Source organism: Amblyomma mixtum, chromosome 3 (genome assembly GCF_055824585.1).
Source record: "Amblyomma mixtum isolate Tamu chromosome 3, ASM5582458v1, whole genome shotgun sequence".
In the NCBI taxonomy this organism is placed as follows: Eukaryota; Metazoa; Arthropoda; class Arachnida; order Ixodida; family Ixodidae; genus Amblyomma; species Amblyomma mixtum.
This window is the reverse complement of record NC_143014.1, coordinates 422866536-422880706: the sequence shown is the minus strand read 5'-3', so window position 1 is coordinate 422880706 and position 14171 is coordinate 422866536. Positions and strand designations below refer to the sequence as shown.

The following is a 14171-nucleotide window of genomic DNA, read 5'->3' as shown; positions in this document are numbered from 1 at the left end:
GTGGCGTACGTCTTAAAAGTACTGACCTTTTTCGGCTAAAACCGACTTAAAATAAAAAAATGTAACGTCGGCAAAGTGTTGTCGATTTTTGTTCAGTTTATACCGGAAAGTCCAACCCAGTTTATAATTAAATGACTGATGAGAGGAATCCTCCCTTGGACTACACCGTGACTACGATAGTGAACAGAATTTCAAAATGCGCGTAAACCACTAGAAGCGAAATGAGCGAAATGCTTTTTCTTATTTTTTTGCGACTTTGGGCAACATACAGGAGGCAAGACAAGAGGAGTTGCTAAACCTTCTGTCTGGTCTCGACCTCGCGCAGGGTACAGCAGCAGGACAGCTTCAATCTAGGCATTACTTGAGTTCATCGTGAATTCCAACCGACACTTGCTTTATGCACAGTAGCAGGTATGCTCAGCTTGTTGTAAGCAGGCGTGTGAGGCAATGGTATATTAGTTTAGAATATACTGGCATATAGCCTGATAGTACATGTTGCATAAATTCTCTCTACTTGAAACAACGCACAATGCTCGGGAGGAAACACAGAAACGACGACGCTGACTCGCGACACATGAATTGACATCAAAAGCTATTCGCGTATTTAACGAGATATAGACAGCGCCACCAAGCGTGCATAATGGCGGACGACTGGATCATCATAATGGTACAGTCGGATGCATCGGATACAGCTCAAGAACGAAGCGGCAAGCACCGCTCAAAGGACGCCCTCAAGCTTATCCGACGAGCGATTGTTGTGACTTCGCTGTTAATCCTATTTCACGGAGACACCTGCCAGCCATCTACAATGTCACGCTTGTTGGAAGTATACAACAGCTGTATCTTGCCGCTACTCGCGTATGGAGTAGAAAGGCGAAGGCTAACGAAAAGCGTTCAGCCTGAGTTAGGGACAACGCAGGGAGGTATGAAAAGAAAAATGATTGGTGTAACGTTAAGAGACCGTTAGCTGGCGGAATGGGTGAGGGAACAAACGCGGGTTAATGATATCGTAGTCGAAATCAAGCGGAAGAAATTGTCTTGGGCAGGGCATGTAATGCGAAGTCAATATAACTGCTGGTCCTTAAGGGTAATGCAGTGGATTCGAAGAGAGGACGAGCGCGTAGCAGGGGGCGGCAGAAAGTTAGGTGGGCGGATGAGATTAAAAATTTTGCGGGGATACGGTGGCTGCAGCTGGCAAAGGACAGGGTTAATTGGAGAGACATGGGAGAGGTTCTTGCCCTGCAATGTGTGTAGTCAGGCTGATGATGATGATAATATCATAACGGCGACGCCGCTGGCTCGAAGACATTCTTTGAGGGTTTTAGCTGCTTTAGTAATGGGCTTTCTGAATCAGCATTACTAATTCAGGGTTTGTTTTTTTTTCGTTTTTTGGGCGGCATATTGTAATCAGTGATAGTGATAACTACAGCGTCACGCCTTGAGATCACAACGAAAGTGCTTGAGGAACGTCAATGCGATGGCCAATGTCGATGGTGCTCATGGGATGCCTGCAAAACATTTTGCTACGCATCGGAAGAATGGACCATTACCTTCAGTTTCCATAACCGTAGCTTACAATATTGCAATATTTAATTTTTTTTTCAAGAATGCTCTATAGACTCTCTGTTATGCTGTACTGGGTCGTCGGCACGCCTGGCGACGATATTAGATCGATAGTAGCATTAACTCAGGAAGACCATGAGGTGCAACGCACAGCGCAAAAGTGAGTTGCAGTTCAGCACCAGGCGTGATCGACTGCGGTGTAAGCCTATTGCTCTTAGTCTCTGTAGGATCATTGTAATGCGTTGCTGGATCGTCGGCACGGCTGGCCACGATATTAGTTCGATAGTAGCATTAACTGAAGAAGACTACGATGCGCAGGGCACAGCGCGCGAGAGTGTGCATATTATTTGGATTGCAGTGCTAGTAAAACACGACGATGAGCAATGCACATCTGTGAAGTTCGCGGTAATCCATCTATAAAAATTTACATTGGAAGTCGATAAACACATTCCCTTACCTGCACGGCCTACACATGCCTACGTGGTATGTAATAGTCACAGAAAGATCAAAAGCTAGTGCACTTTGAAGCCACATTGTAAATAAAGGAAGTACTTTATAGGTTTACATGGCATTTCTATGGAAAGCTCAATTTTTCACTATCGAAAGATGTAATTTGTAAGCTGTTAATTGCAATTGGGCTATTTTGACGTGCCAACAAATAAGAGGAGGTATAGCGTACGCGTTTCTAGAGCCTTTAGGCAATCAATATTTTATCAGCCGTTGTCGTCACCAGCGCCACTACCGTCCCCACCTCCACCACAGCAACAACCAACCACCACCCCCAGCACTACAACTCCTGTGCAGTTACTATGTAGTTGCCAGATCATATCTCCCGACAGACCATAGAAGAGCCCTAGGATGGTGAATTCTTTGTCATGAGATTCCCTCGCTGAAATTTTTGTTTGCTTCGTGAGTGTAGATACCAAAGGAGGCCTTCAAATCTTCCTCTACCGATATATGCTAAGATAGTGCTGTTTATTAAGGCGAAAGCCTTTAATGCCTCATACTGTCGTTAGCAGACGCGTCGGCAGGAGTGTCGACAGACGCGTCGGCAGGAGTGTCGACAGACGCGTCGGCAGGAGTGTCGACAGATGCGTCGGCGGCCGTGTCGACAGACGCGTCGGCAGCCGTACGCGTGTCGACAGACGCGTCGGCAGCAGTGTCGACAGACGCGTCGGCATATTCGTCCGCCTTTGGCCATCACTGCTTAAAAGGCTCAAGCTTCCAGCATGAATAAAGGCGCACCTAGTGAATGCATGTGCTTCATAAATAAAATAAAAGGAGTAAAGTAGAGAAAAGGAAAATAAAAATAAAAATAAACAAAAATAAAAACAAAATGAAAATGATTTGGAAATAAAAATAAAAAACAATAAAACTAAGAAAAAGAGTAAAAAATAAAAAATAATAAAAAAGTAAATAAAAACAAACAGTGGCCAGGAAACGCTTTCGCCTTGCAGCACTTTAGAGAGCCAAAGTGCCCCATGAATTTTTTTATTGCCCGTCCAGAGAATGTGCAGTTTTCGTAACGCGAATATTCTGTCACGGGTGCTGATATCTGCCTGGTCTGAATCTACTCTGCCCTTGATGAAAATCGAGCGAGTGTTCACCTGAGCGTTGATATAAGCGATTCTCACATATTTTTTCGAACATTTTGCTTATAGGATCGGCACAAGTAATATTCCCAAATGTTCGATAAAATTATTAGGATCCTTCTCGGTTTAGGTACTGGTGCCACCACTACTTTATTTTCTTGCATTTATAGTTCCCATCTACGGGAAGCTTCGTGATGCAGCATAACAGGCCTTGTTTTAGTGCGCAGCTCTTTGGCGCCCGTTTCTCCGTTTCGCGGCGTCGCTGTCGCCGTTCTCTGCTGTAATCAGCGGTGGACACCTTACTTGGGCTTTAAGCTGCGAAACCAATGTAGCGGGAGCTTCGAAAGCACAGGAACGGCGCATCACTGCCCTCTTGGAGCAGTGGACACTTCAATCGTGCTTTAAGCTGCGAGGCGGTAGGGACCGATGTGCGCTGCATGCGTTTGTATTGACAACGTTGTGCCATTTTAAAAAAAGGAAGTGCGCATAACTGGTTCCCTGGGTCAGTGGACGCTTGAATTGCGCTTATAGGCACATACGTGGGGCGATGAGAGAGAGATATAGGCTGCATGCGTTAGCACTGACAAGAGTGAGCGAACTCTCGTGTTCAACCATTAGCTGCCACCTATCAGTGTGTCAGGGTGGGTGGGGACTTTAATAAACTTATAAAGAAAAACATGAATTAATTACCACTTATGCGGGAGAACATCCCGTTCCTCTCGCTCGTAACGCCTCCCACGGCTGTGAAACCTCGCGAAATACTTGCATAGACCTCGTCTTTGAGAACCATACATTGGTGGAGCAAAGGGAGCATGTATCTATCTATTTCTGAGACCACAAAGCTTCCTTCATGACAATCAAGACCTGTCAGTAGAGTATTTCTTGAAAAACGAAACTGTGTGAAAAATAACAAGTTGTCTGTAATTGTACATACATCTGTTGCTCGAAGTCTTAGCCTCAATCTATCGAAGAGCTGAAAAAGCTGATCAGCTACGCTCAGATGTCGCATTAGGAAGTAAGGTAATCATCGGCAATTTTTCTCGTGTCCCAGAACTCTCTGGATTATGGCGCAGGTCACCTCAACTTTTCTTGACATATCCTTAATGCGGACCTATTGACGTGCAGTGGACTGCCTCGTAATTGTAAAAAGGGCTTCAATGCTCTTTGTGGCTTGTTCATAACCAGGGCCTTCGTTGTAGGGCTGAAAACTCTGGTCAGCTGGAGGAAATATGGTTGGCCCGCAGGTAGGTTTATCTTCTTCGTAGGCCTATTTTTTAATTTACTGCATGATCAATATCTCTACTTGTTTACTCCTACCCTCCAAGGCTCGGATAAAGCTGCACAACGTCCGAACAACTGTTTTTTTTTTCAAATGAAGCATGGTGCTCATCTCACCTGATGCAAGTCATTTGTTCTTATTACCTTTGCGCTTGTATTGTTTTGTATCCTTCGTCTCCTAGATGTGAATATCATTTATCTTGCATCACATAACTATGGGTAAGTTTTACAGAACTTTCTACCACCCTCTGGCAGGTGATCTTTGGGCTGTGGGAAGAGTGTGTGGGAGATTTGGGTTCCACATAATGTCGACAGCTGCTCCCCACAGCCCAATGCCCAACATGGCGCCACTCTTCGACCCCTCTGTGAAGTGACTATACAGCAGGTGTTTATGCGAAGCCGCCACAATTTTTTAGTGGTAGGCTTTCTACGGCCTAAACATTTGTTTATCGTCATTTCAAAACAGTGTTAGCGGAATCGAAGCACTGAACCGGGCTAGAGATTTGTGGCTGGCCATTAGTAATACTCTTATCGGCTTTTACAGTTCGAATACGCGACTGCCCACGGAGCTGTGGCTCAAAAATTTTAGGCCTAATGCGCCATTCCGAAAGCGCGCGTAGGTGTAGCGCGCTCAGCAACTGTCACCTGTACACGTGACTCCAGGGCACATGTGTCACTTGTCCTTCTCTATCCCACCTGTGCTGGAGAAAAGCTCCAACATCAACCAAGGCCCTCATTACAGTACTTCAAAAGATAACTTCAATAAATTTCTTAACCAGTTTGCTAGTGAACGTGATTCATCTTTTTTCTGAGCTCCGTCAACACTGCTATTACTATGCCACAAAAGCCATCTCTTTGCCTCATTGAGACTATATTAAAAAAAAAAAATACCGAAGACACTTTGAAAATTCTAAAGTGTGCTTGGCGAAAGCCTTGCGGTGAACCCACCGCCGCTTCCCTTAACCGCTTGGCGCGTGGCGGGCTTCCCGCATGTTCGGTTTTTATTGTCTTTGGCGACCGCGGTCACTTTTTTGATTACACTGTTTTAGAGCGCAGCTCTTTGGCGCCCGTTTCGCGGTGTCACCGTCGCCGTTGTCCATTCGGCGTTCATTGTGTTCATTGGCGTTGGCGTTGACGTTTTACACTTCGATCATTTTAAGGAATGGAAGTGCGCATAACTGGCTCCCTAGGTCAGTGGACGCCTGAATCGCGCTTTTTTGTGTTGTAGTTGCGGGAGCTAGAGCCGTTGCCTAGCAACCCTCCCGGTGGACACCCGAACAGCACCGTACAGAAAGGGAGGAAGTGGAAGTGTATGAGAAGAAAGACAAAGAGGGGCCGTAGTGAAGAAAATGAAAATTGTATTTGAGGAAAGAAAATTACGCAGTAACTGTCTCGCATATCTCGGTGGACACCCGTCATCCGTTTGCAGAAGAAGGGAGGAAGTGGGAGTGAAAGAAGAAACAGAAAGAGGGCCCGTAATGAAGAAAATGAATTTGAGGAAAGGAAATTACCTGGAGGTCAATTGCGCCGGTGCGCGGAGTAGAGGCCACAGTTGGCACGATTCCAGCGCAAGGACGGACGCCTCGAGCATGGACGGACACCGCGAGCATGAGTCATTAAAGGCTTTCGCCTTAATAAGTGGCAGGCTTCGTTGACAAACCGGGTGTAAAGAAGGTCAATGGTGTATTGTGTTAGAAATGATGCTAAGTCTCTAGATTATTAATCGGAAGCAGCAGCAGAGGGGTTTTACGATATGAAATCAGTTGCGGCCTGGTAATGAGACCGAAAAAAAGCCTGAATTCTGATCTTAAAGATTGCTTATGTAAATGCGCCTTTATATGCGGATTGATTGCACGACTCCTGCGTGCGGCCCGTTGGTCTAGGGGTATGATTCTCGTTTTGGGTGCGACAGGTCCCGGTTTCAAATCCCGGACGAGCTCGACGACGTTTTTTTTTCTTTGCACCTGTAGCTCGGATTCTTGGGATACTTTCCAGGCATTCACGCCTAACGCCTACACGCTCCCGCTTACGCCGGAGCTTGTCTGCGGGAGCGCTGCTGGGTACGCGGGCGCTGTCGTGGCTGGTATGCACCAATCGGAGGATGCGGCTGCCGCGTCTTCCGTGTCGAGTCCTTGAGCTGACTGCAGCTGCCACAGGTGCTGTTTTTTTCGCGGTGTGAAATGAGTGCCAGAAGGAGTGCGTCCAGCACTAGGCACATGGAGATGCTTGTCTTAAGTTCGTAGTTTTCCAGCGCAACGCCGCAAGGCCAAAGAAGGGAAGAAGAAGGACGAAAAGAAGGTCATAAATATCGCGGAGCTGTTAAACTATGAACTTCAATTTACAGTATCATCTATCCCAACAGCTTACTCCTCTGGAGATACGTCTCTCCCTATGCTATACTACGCCTCGCGCCGGGTGCTCTGAGCACGTATAGGCGCATGGAGCTAAGCATCACATGTTTAGGGGGCCATGACGTATTCTGGACGCTTATGAATCATTGAATCGATATAACGGCCAATTCAAGGAATTCTGCCAGCATAGACGAAGTAATATTTACCGCGCCTCATCTCCCTCTTAGTGCAATATTTTCATCTAATTGTGAAACTCCAGCGCACATAGCACAGGAGTTTTAGGCCTAAGTTCCCGTGTACAACATTGTCACACGCTGAGACATGGCCCGGATTATCTCACTTTGCATTGCTCATTCCCAATAACCTTCCTCTGCTGTGCGCCGCGAACAGTGGGCGCAGATCGAACGGTGACCTTCTGTATTCTTTCGCCAGAGCGCAGCATTTTTAGCCAGCAGCAACGACAGTACGGATTATTTTTCTAGTGGCGCCGAAATATAGAGGCGATTCCCCTGAACACGCGAACAAGCGTCTTCCGTACTACTTTTTGCATCCATACTGAACTTTTGGCCTCAGCTATTGAAATACATATAGTTTTGTAGCAGCGAGATTTTGTTCCGATGAACAGTCTTCCTTCCCTCCTTATGAACAGCCGCTTTCGCTCTTTACACCATTGCCCCTCCGAGAGGAGGGGTCACGTTTTATTTTTATAGATTGTCGGACCCGTTGTTATCAGGCATTCACTCAGAATGTCACTCTCGGTTCTGAGTGAGGCGCGCTGTATTCTAGGCCTTACTTACGCGTGCAGTTTAAATATCTTTGTATTTGTGCCCTTGTAGTCCTTGCTTTGTCCACATCCTTGTGGTATTCCTTGTGCGATGTAACGGTTGCGCAATCTGCAAAAAACAAAAAAAGGCACCTGAATACCACAGTCCTATAAAACAAAGGCAACGCCTATGGAATTTCAACTAGCTAAAGCGGAGAGCTTCGTGAATACGAATATGACTCTCGGATGCGGAATAAAACCGAACGAGATCTTTGAACCGGTATCCTCTGTATCTTACGCAAGGACGTGTTCCTATACCGATATCCCATGTGGCCCGTTGATCTAGGGTTATGATTCTCGCTTTGGGTGCGAGAGGTGCCGGGTTCAAATCCCGGACGGGCCCCTTACATTTGCAGTTAGGTTGCTCTGACGCAGTAACAAATGGCAGGTAGTAAAGATTTACCTTTCAAGAGAACTTAGAATCATTCATTCATCGTTGTCGTTGCCACCAGCGTCACCACAGCAACTACTCCTCACTACCGTTCATTACTACCGCTCCAGTGAAGTTGGAGTATTGTAGCCAGATCGTGTTTTCAAGGCCTGATAGCCTAGGAGAGCATTTGGAACGGGAGCTTCCTTTTGTCAGGATGCGCTTGTTGGAATTATCGCTTCTTAAGTGAGGATACCAAGACAGCTTTCATATTTGCCACTACCGGTATGCTGAGATGGTGCTGTTTATTATGGACCCTCTTGATAATGTGAAGTATTTGTAACAGGAATGTAAAATCATGGATGCTCATATCTGGCAGTGATATACGCTTCCCCCGCTGAAATCAGACAGTTCTTCTAAGAGTTCAACTAGGTTACCCACGTGCGCATTTTCGATTTTTTTAGCATCCGCGCAATTAATATTCCGAAATGTTCGATAAAAGGATTAGGATCTAGCTCGGTTTCGACTGCAGCGCCCTCAGCACGTGAGTCACTTGGTTTATTAGAGTTTCCTTGTACCGTAAGTTTTGTGATGCAGTCTAACATCTGTGTTTTCCGTCTCCGAAAACTCTCCCCGTCATCACACAGGTTATACCAATTTTTCTTTGCGCATTGGTAATGCGGACTTGTTGAAGTGCAGTGGACTTCTTTGTTGTTGAGAAAAGTGCGTCAATTTCCTTCTGAGGCGGGTTCTTAACCCGGGCTTTCTTAGTATAGATTGAAAACCTGAGTTGGCTGCAGAAAATATAGTTGACTCGCGGCTAGGCTTATCGCCTTTATTGCTCTGTTATTTAATCAACAGCGTGGACATTACCGCTAGTTGTTTGCTCCTGCTTTCCAAGGCTCGGATAAAGCTGCACAACTTCCTAACACCAATGTCTTTCCCAAATGAAGTAGAGTGTTGATCTGAGCTTACGCGTGTCAGGTGTTTAGATACCTCTGTGCCGTGACGCGTCCCTCGTTGACAAGATGTTTTAAAGACACTAAACTTACATGATATAATTTGTCGAAGTTCCATGGAACTCTCCACAACCTTTGAGATGTAGAAATACTGTGTGGGAGCTTTCTGTTTCACAAGCAGATGTTAGCAGTCCTAGAGCCCACTGCCGAATATGGTGGCACTCTTCGACTTCTCTGTGAGGTCTGCACACTTGGCCACTAAAATGTGCAAATCAGAATTTTTGCTCACGACTGTGTTTTGTACAGGGATGTAACTTGTTCTAATGATCATGTTGTCCTCGAAAGAAATCTAAACTACATTCTTACGTGGCGCAGTGAATGGGGCAGGCATATTAACAATCAGAAATCAGTACCTTTCTATATAAGCCGCCGCGGTGGCTCAGTGGTTATGGTGCTCGGTTGCTGTCCCGAAAGACGCGGGTTCGATCCCGGCCGCGGCGGTTGAATTTCTTTGGAGGAGAAATTCGAGGCCCGTGTACTGTGCGATGTCAGTGCACGTTAAAGAACCCCAGGTGGTCGAAATTTCCGCAGCCCTCCACTACGGCGTCTCTCATAGCCTTAGTCGCTTTGGGACGTTAAACCCCATAACCAAACCAAACCTTTCCATATAAATCGTAAAAAACCTCACTTAATTTTTCCTGCGCATTAGATTCTGCGCACAGTTTATCGTACATCCACCGGGTTGCATCCATGCGTGCCTTTTCCATGAGACGCTGATGCTGCGCCGGTCACGTGGCGATGGTTACGCCCATCTCACCGCGTTTTGCGACGCGTCGCCTCTGTTTGCCGGAGGGAACACTTCTATCCATAGGATTCTTCCAAATAAGACGCGACTCGGGGTCTACACCGATGGAGCTCTCGTGGTTTTTTTGGTCAAACATCGTCCCTTGCAGTCATATCTTTATTTGCCTGCATCGACGTCTTTCTTGAGGCAAAACTTCAGTAAAAGAAAAGCAATCACAATACGACGACACATTCACACAGATGACCGCGTCATTAACGCTTGGTTTATCGTAAAAGGGCATGATGATATAAGCTCGGCGTCCCACGTACATGCACAGAACGCACAGAATGTACTAAGCCAAATGCAGAAAGACTTGTTCTAGAAGTAAAACTAGAGCCGATAAACACGGTAAGAATGGGTTTATATTGCGGCGGCGAAACGGTCGCATTCCTATATTTACATCGCATTTTAAGCATCATTGCCCGTTTTCCTTTCTGGCATGCTTCCAGCAGTTCATGTGCGGTTTGGCCTTTACTGAATCTTTTATCCTGGGAACTGAAAGAAACAATTCGGAGCTGATATGTATAACTGCAACGAATTTCAATAACAATCGTTTGTTTATCAGCATGCCGCAGCTCCGTTTACGGACCCAGGTAGGAGGAGAGGGGAGCAACAAGTTTAATGAACAAGAACGGAAGGAAACAACATAACTACGCACTACATAGTTGCAGTGAGATTCTAGCCATTTATCGCATGCGGAAAGGAAATCTTAATGCAGTTAGTGAACCGGGATGACGCTGGTTACGCCCATCTCAAAGCGTTTTGCAACACGTCGCCTCGTTTTTCCGGTGAGTTGTTTCCTTTTGTCTGCAGAGAGAATTCTGGTATTCCTTCAGCTAAGAACATTGTTAGCAAGTCGTTTCTTATGCTTCGTGAACATATTTTGCGCCTGTAGCATAGGAAATGACCTGTAGCGCACATTTACCGTGCAACCACCTGTTCGTTTTTGCGCCGTCTTTTGCGAACGAGAATTTCAATAGAGAGTTTACAAAAGTAGGTCTGGCAACAGTGACAGGCACAGTGACCTCGCCTGACCCCGCGGTGGCGGCCATCTTTGGATCGTTTTGTCCGTCCGCTCCGTGTCCGTCCGTCAGTGGCCGCCGTTTTGTCCGTGCTTGTAACGTTGTCGCCAAGTGTACTGTGCGTGGAACGGATTTTCAATGTCAAGCGAAGTCCTTTCCTGGTCTAGGGACCTCTCTTTTGTCCCTGACGGTTTCTGCCAGCGACGGCTAGAGGCATATTTTGAGAGCCGAGGCGTGGTGTGATGCGTTATAGTAAAGTCTTTCCCCACATCTCTGCGTATTGCAATAATCCACTTCTTACTCAAAGCCGGGTTGCTTGGGAAACCATGGAAGGAGACCTGCACAAATAATAAACAGGTTTTATCAACAAGCACCACATTATAGCTGTGGATGCTATACTTTATAGCAATACTGGAAAATCTGATCACACGAACTCTTGCGCGAAGCAGGCATGGCGCGGTGATAGCTGATTTTTAAAATTCCTTATAATTTCAGCACAGTTCCCTTTTCCCGAGGCCGCCCATTTCAGCTCTTGCATATGAGGTTAAAGCTTGAAATGTCTACTAAAAGAGGAAATAAACAAGAAATCGTCATCTTTACAAAACCAACTGACCTTTCGGGCGGCTGTCAACTAATAAACCATCATGGGATTCGAGAAAACCCACTAGATTGAAACGCAAGCTTCGTTATTTTGTGGATCGCGCTGGCAAGTATTCATAGGCACAGACTACAAACCTGAGCTGCGCGCTCTGGACGCGTACCGGACTTCGCACGCGTCATCAGGCGATAACATCTTTTGAAACGGGTTGGATGTGAGCATGACGCTACACGTGTGATGCCTCATCTTTTCCTGCTTTACAGGACGCCGCGGCTTTGGCAGGCGCTTTTGTAGCGTGAAACAGGCAGCTTGGGCGCCCTAGGCAACCATTTTGCCATCTGCACAATGCACGGCCATTTCACAGAATGGTTTGAAAACTAGCTTCGGTAATCATGCCCTTGTAATAAGTCAAATAGAGAATGGCGAATGCAATCCACGTACAAAAGGCTCCAACGCATCTATTCGAGCTTTAGCGTTCGTTATACATACATGTATTGCTCCTTCTCTAGTGTCATTTTCCATCTCAGCACAAGCTTTCGTGAAGTTCACAAGGCTCCATTGCACGCAAAACAACCTCGCTGTTTCAGGTGATCGCGATCGCGTTCTATGAGCTATCTCCCAGTCAGAGGTAGTACATGCCGTAATGCCTGACATGCTGCAAGTGACACTTGTAAAGCCGATCAAGAATGCAAACGAACGGTCGTATACACACCTTGTTTCCGTGCGCGTCTACGACGCTGCGCTGGCTACAGAAAGGCACGCAGCAACATGCTGGCATTCCGAATGGAGCTTGGTGCTAGCACCGACTGTTGTGATGCCAACAAATGACGCAATCACTTGCGGGAATTCCAATGAAGCTCGCTTTGCGTGCACGAGTTCCACGAGGGCTCACGTTGGCGCGTACTCTCCGGGTACAGTGAACTGTCCTCCGAGTACTCCGGGCGGCGCGGACGGACTGAACCAAACATGGCCGCCGTGCGCTGTTCATGTTTTTCTCACTAGATGGCGCTAACTTTTGTAAAGGGTCTATTGTTGTTCATGGTGTCTAGGCTTTGATCCGAAATCGTAGTAGTCGCTTTTTATCAAGGATGCAAGCGTACTTTTGTGATATGATGCACTTAGTATGTTGTGTTTGGATTTATGAACAGCATTTTGCTCAAGGCTGATGTACTGGAATTGCGCGCAGGCCTTAAGAGACTTTTTTTCTCTTCTTACTGGTGTCTCGCCGTTGACAACTCTTTTAGTGTTATTTTCACGGGTGTTGTTTCAGAGGAAAAACACGCAGCGCGCACGCGCAATTTTCTATTTTGTTCGGAACACGGTGCATGAGCTTCACCAAAACTTACTTTTTGTTGCTCATTGTACTATGCAGCATTTTATAAACAGTATGAATCAGTATTATTTCAGTGCGATTAACAACGTAAACAACAAAAATATAAACATTTTCATGAAACCATTATCTCCTATTGTGTGCAACTGCGAAAAGCGGAAAACCGACTCATTAACGGCAAAAATTGCAATAACAACAGGTCTGATCACATCATTCCATTATTCATAAACGAATTCAGCCATGCTTAGGTCCCACGAGAAGCTTGGCGGTATTTTCATAAAAGGTTGCGGTCCGCGACATTATTACGTCTGTATGCGCGGCATGCATAGAAATGACATATTAAAACTATTGCGCGCCACTATAGATGATGTAGTTGAACACTTTAAAAACCAAAGGTAAATTAGAACCGAAAGCATGGCTATTGAAACCGAAACGGAGCTGAAGCACGGGTCTAAAATCTCGTAGGATGAAATCAACGGTCCCACCAGCTGTTCCGGGCACTGGTGGCAGTGCAGAAGCTCAGCCGCAGGGACCTTACGGGAGTGTCTGCTCCTTCTCGATGCGCATATGTTGTTGTTGTTGTTGTTGTTGCCTTGGTGGCATGGCACATACCCACGACGGGGGATTGGCCAGGGTTCAGTGAGGAGAGCCCAATGAAGGCAAATTGGTGCCAAGCTAATGGATTACCTTTTGGTGCCAAGCTAATGATTAACTTTGGGTACGTATTGCGAGGAATTAAATATGGAATTTAAAGAAATTACGGGAAGAAATGAATGAAAAAAAAAACAACCGGCATAAAGATTTAGAGAATTGAATACCAGAAAAAAATCTGAATGATTTTGCAATGCGGGCATTTTGGGTACCATTAGCAAGGGAACCTGCCGGTAGCAATTATGTAATTGTGGAGGAAATCGCAAACTTCATGCAATGCGAAACCTCTGGCGCTAGCACCGAAGGAGAGAAGAAGCGGAACCGACAAAGTGAGTCCCATTCGAGAAATTGGAATTTCGAGATACGCCCTTCTCTGAAGTGCAAACCTCCGGCAATAGAGTAGGAAATGCTCCAGTGTTTCCACCTCTCCACAAGTCGCACAAAGGTTTGAGGGACTGAACCCGCATCTGCATAAATAAAGATTTAAGCGGGGAATTCTGCACCGCAGGAGTGTCATTGCAACCTCACACTGCCGGGATTTACAAGCACGAACCTTCCATGGGTACGTGAGATCTTGGTAGTCAATAGTAGACAGCAATGGATCGTTGCACATAGTGGTAATATGCTGATAGCGCTGAAAGCGAGACATTCCGAAAAGGATCAGATTAGGGACATTACAGGCGACCGGTGCATTGAGAGCAGATTTTGCTAAAATGTCTGCTGCATCGTTTTGAGAAATACCGCAGTGACCTGGGATCCAGACGAAGCGCGCCGCTTTCACCCATCCAGG

The 14171-nt window shown here is 46.2% G+C and overlaps 1 non-coding gene across 1 annotated transcript; it reads left to right on the top strand.

Annotated features, from left to right (window-relative positions):
- Nucleotides 1-7878: 7878 nt before the first annotated feature.
- Nucleotides 7879-7950, top strand: TRNAP-UGG (transfer RNA proline (anticodon UGG)). The gene has a single exon. It is a non-coding gene; the product is annotated as a tRNA-Pro (tRNA).
- The last annotated feature ends 6221 nt before the right edge of the window (nucleotides 7951-14171 follow it).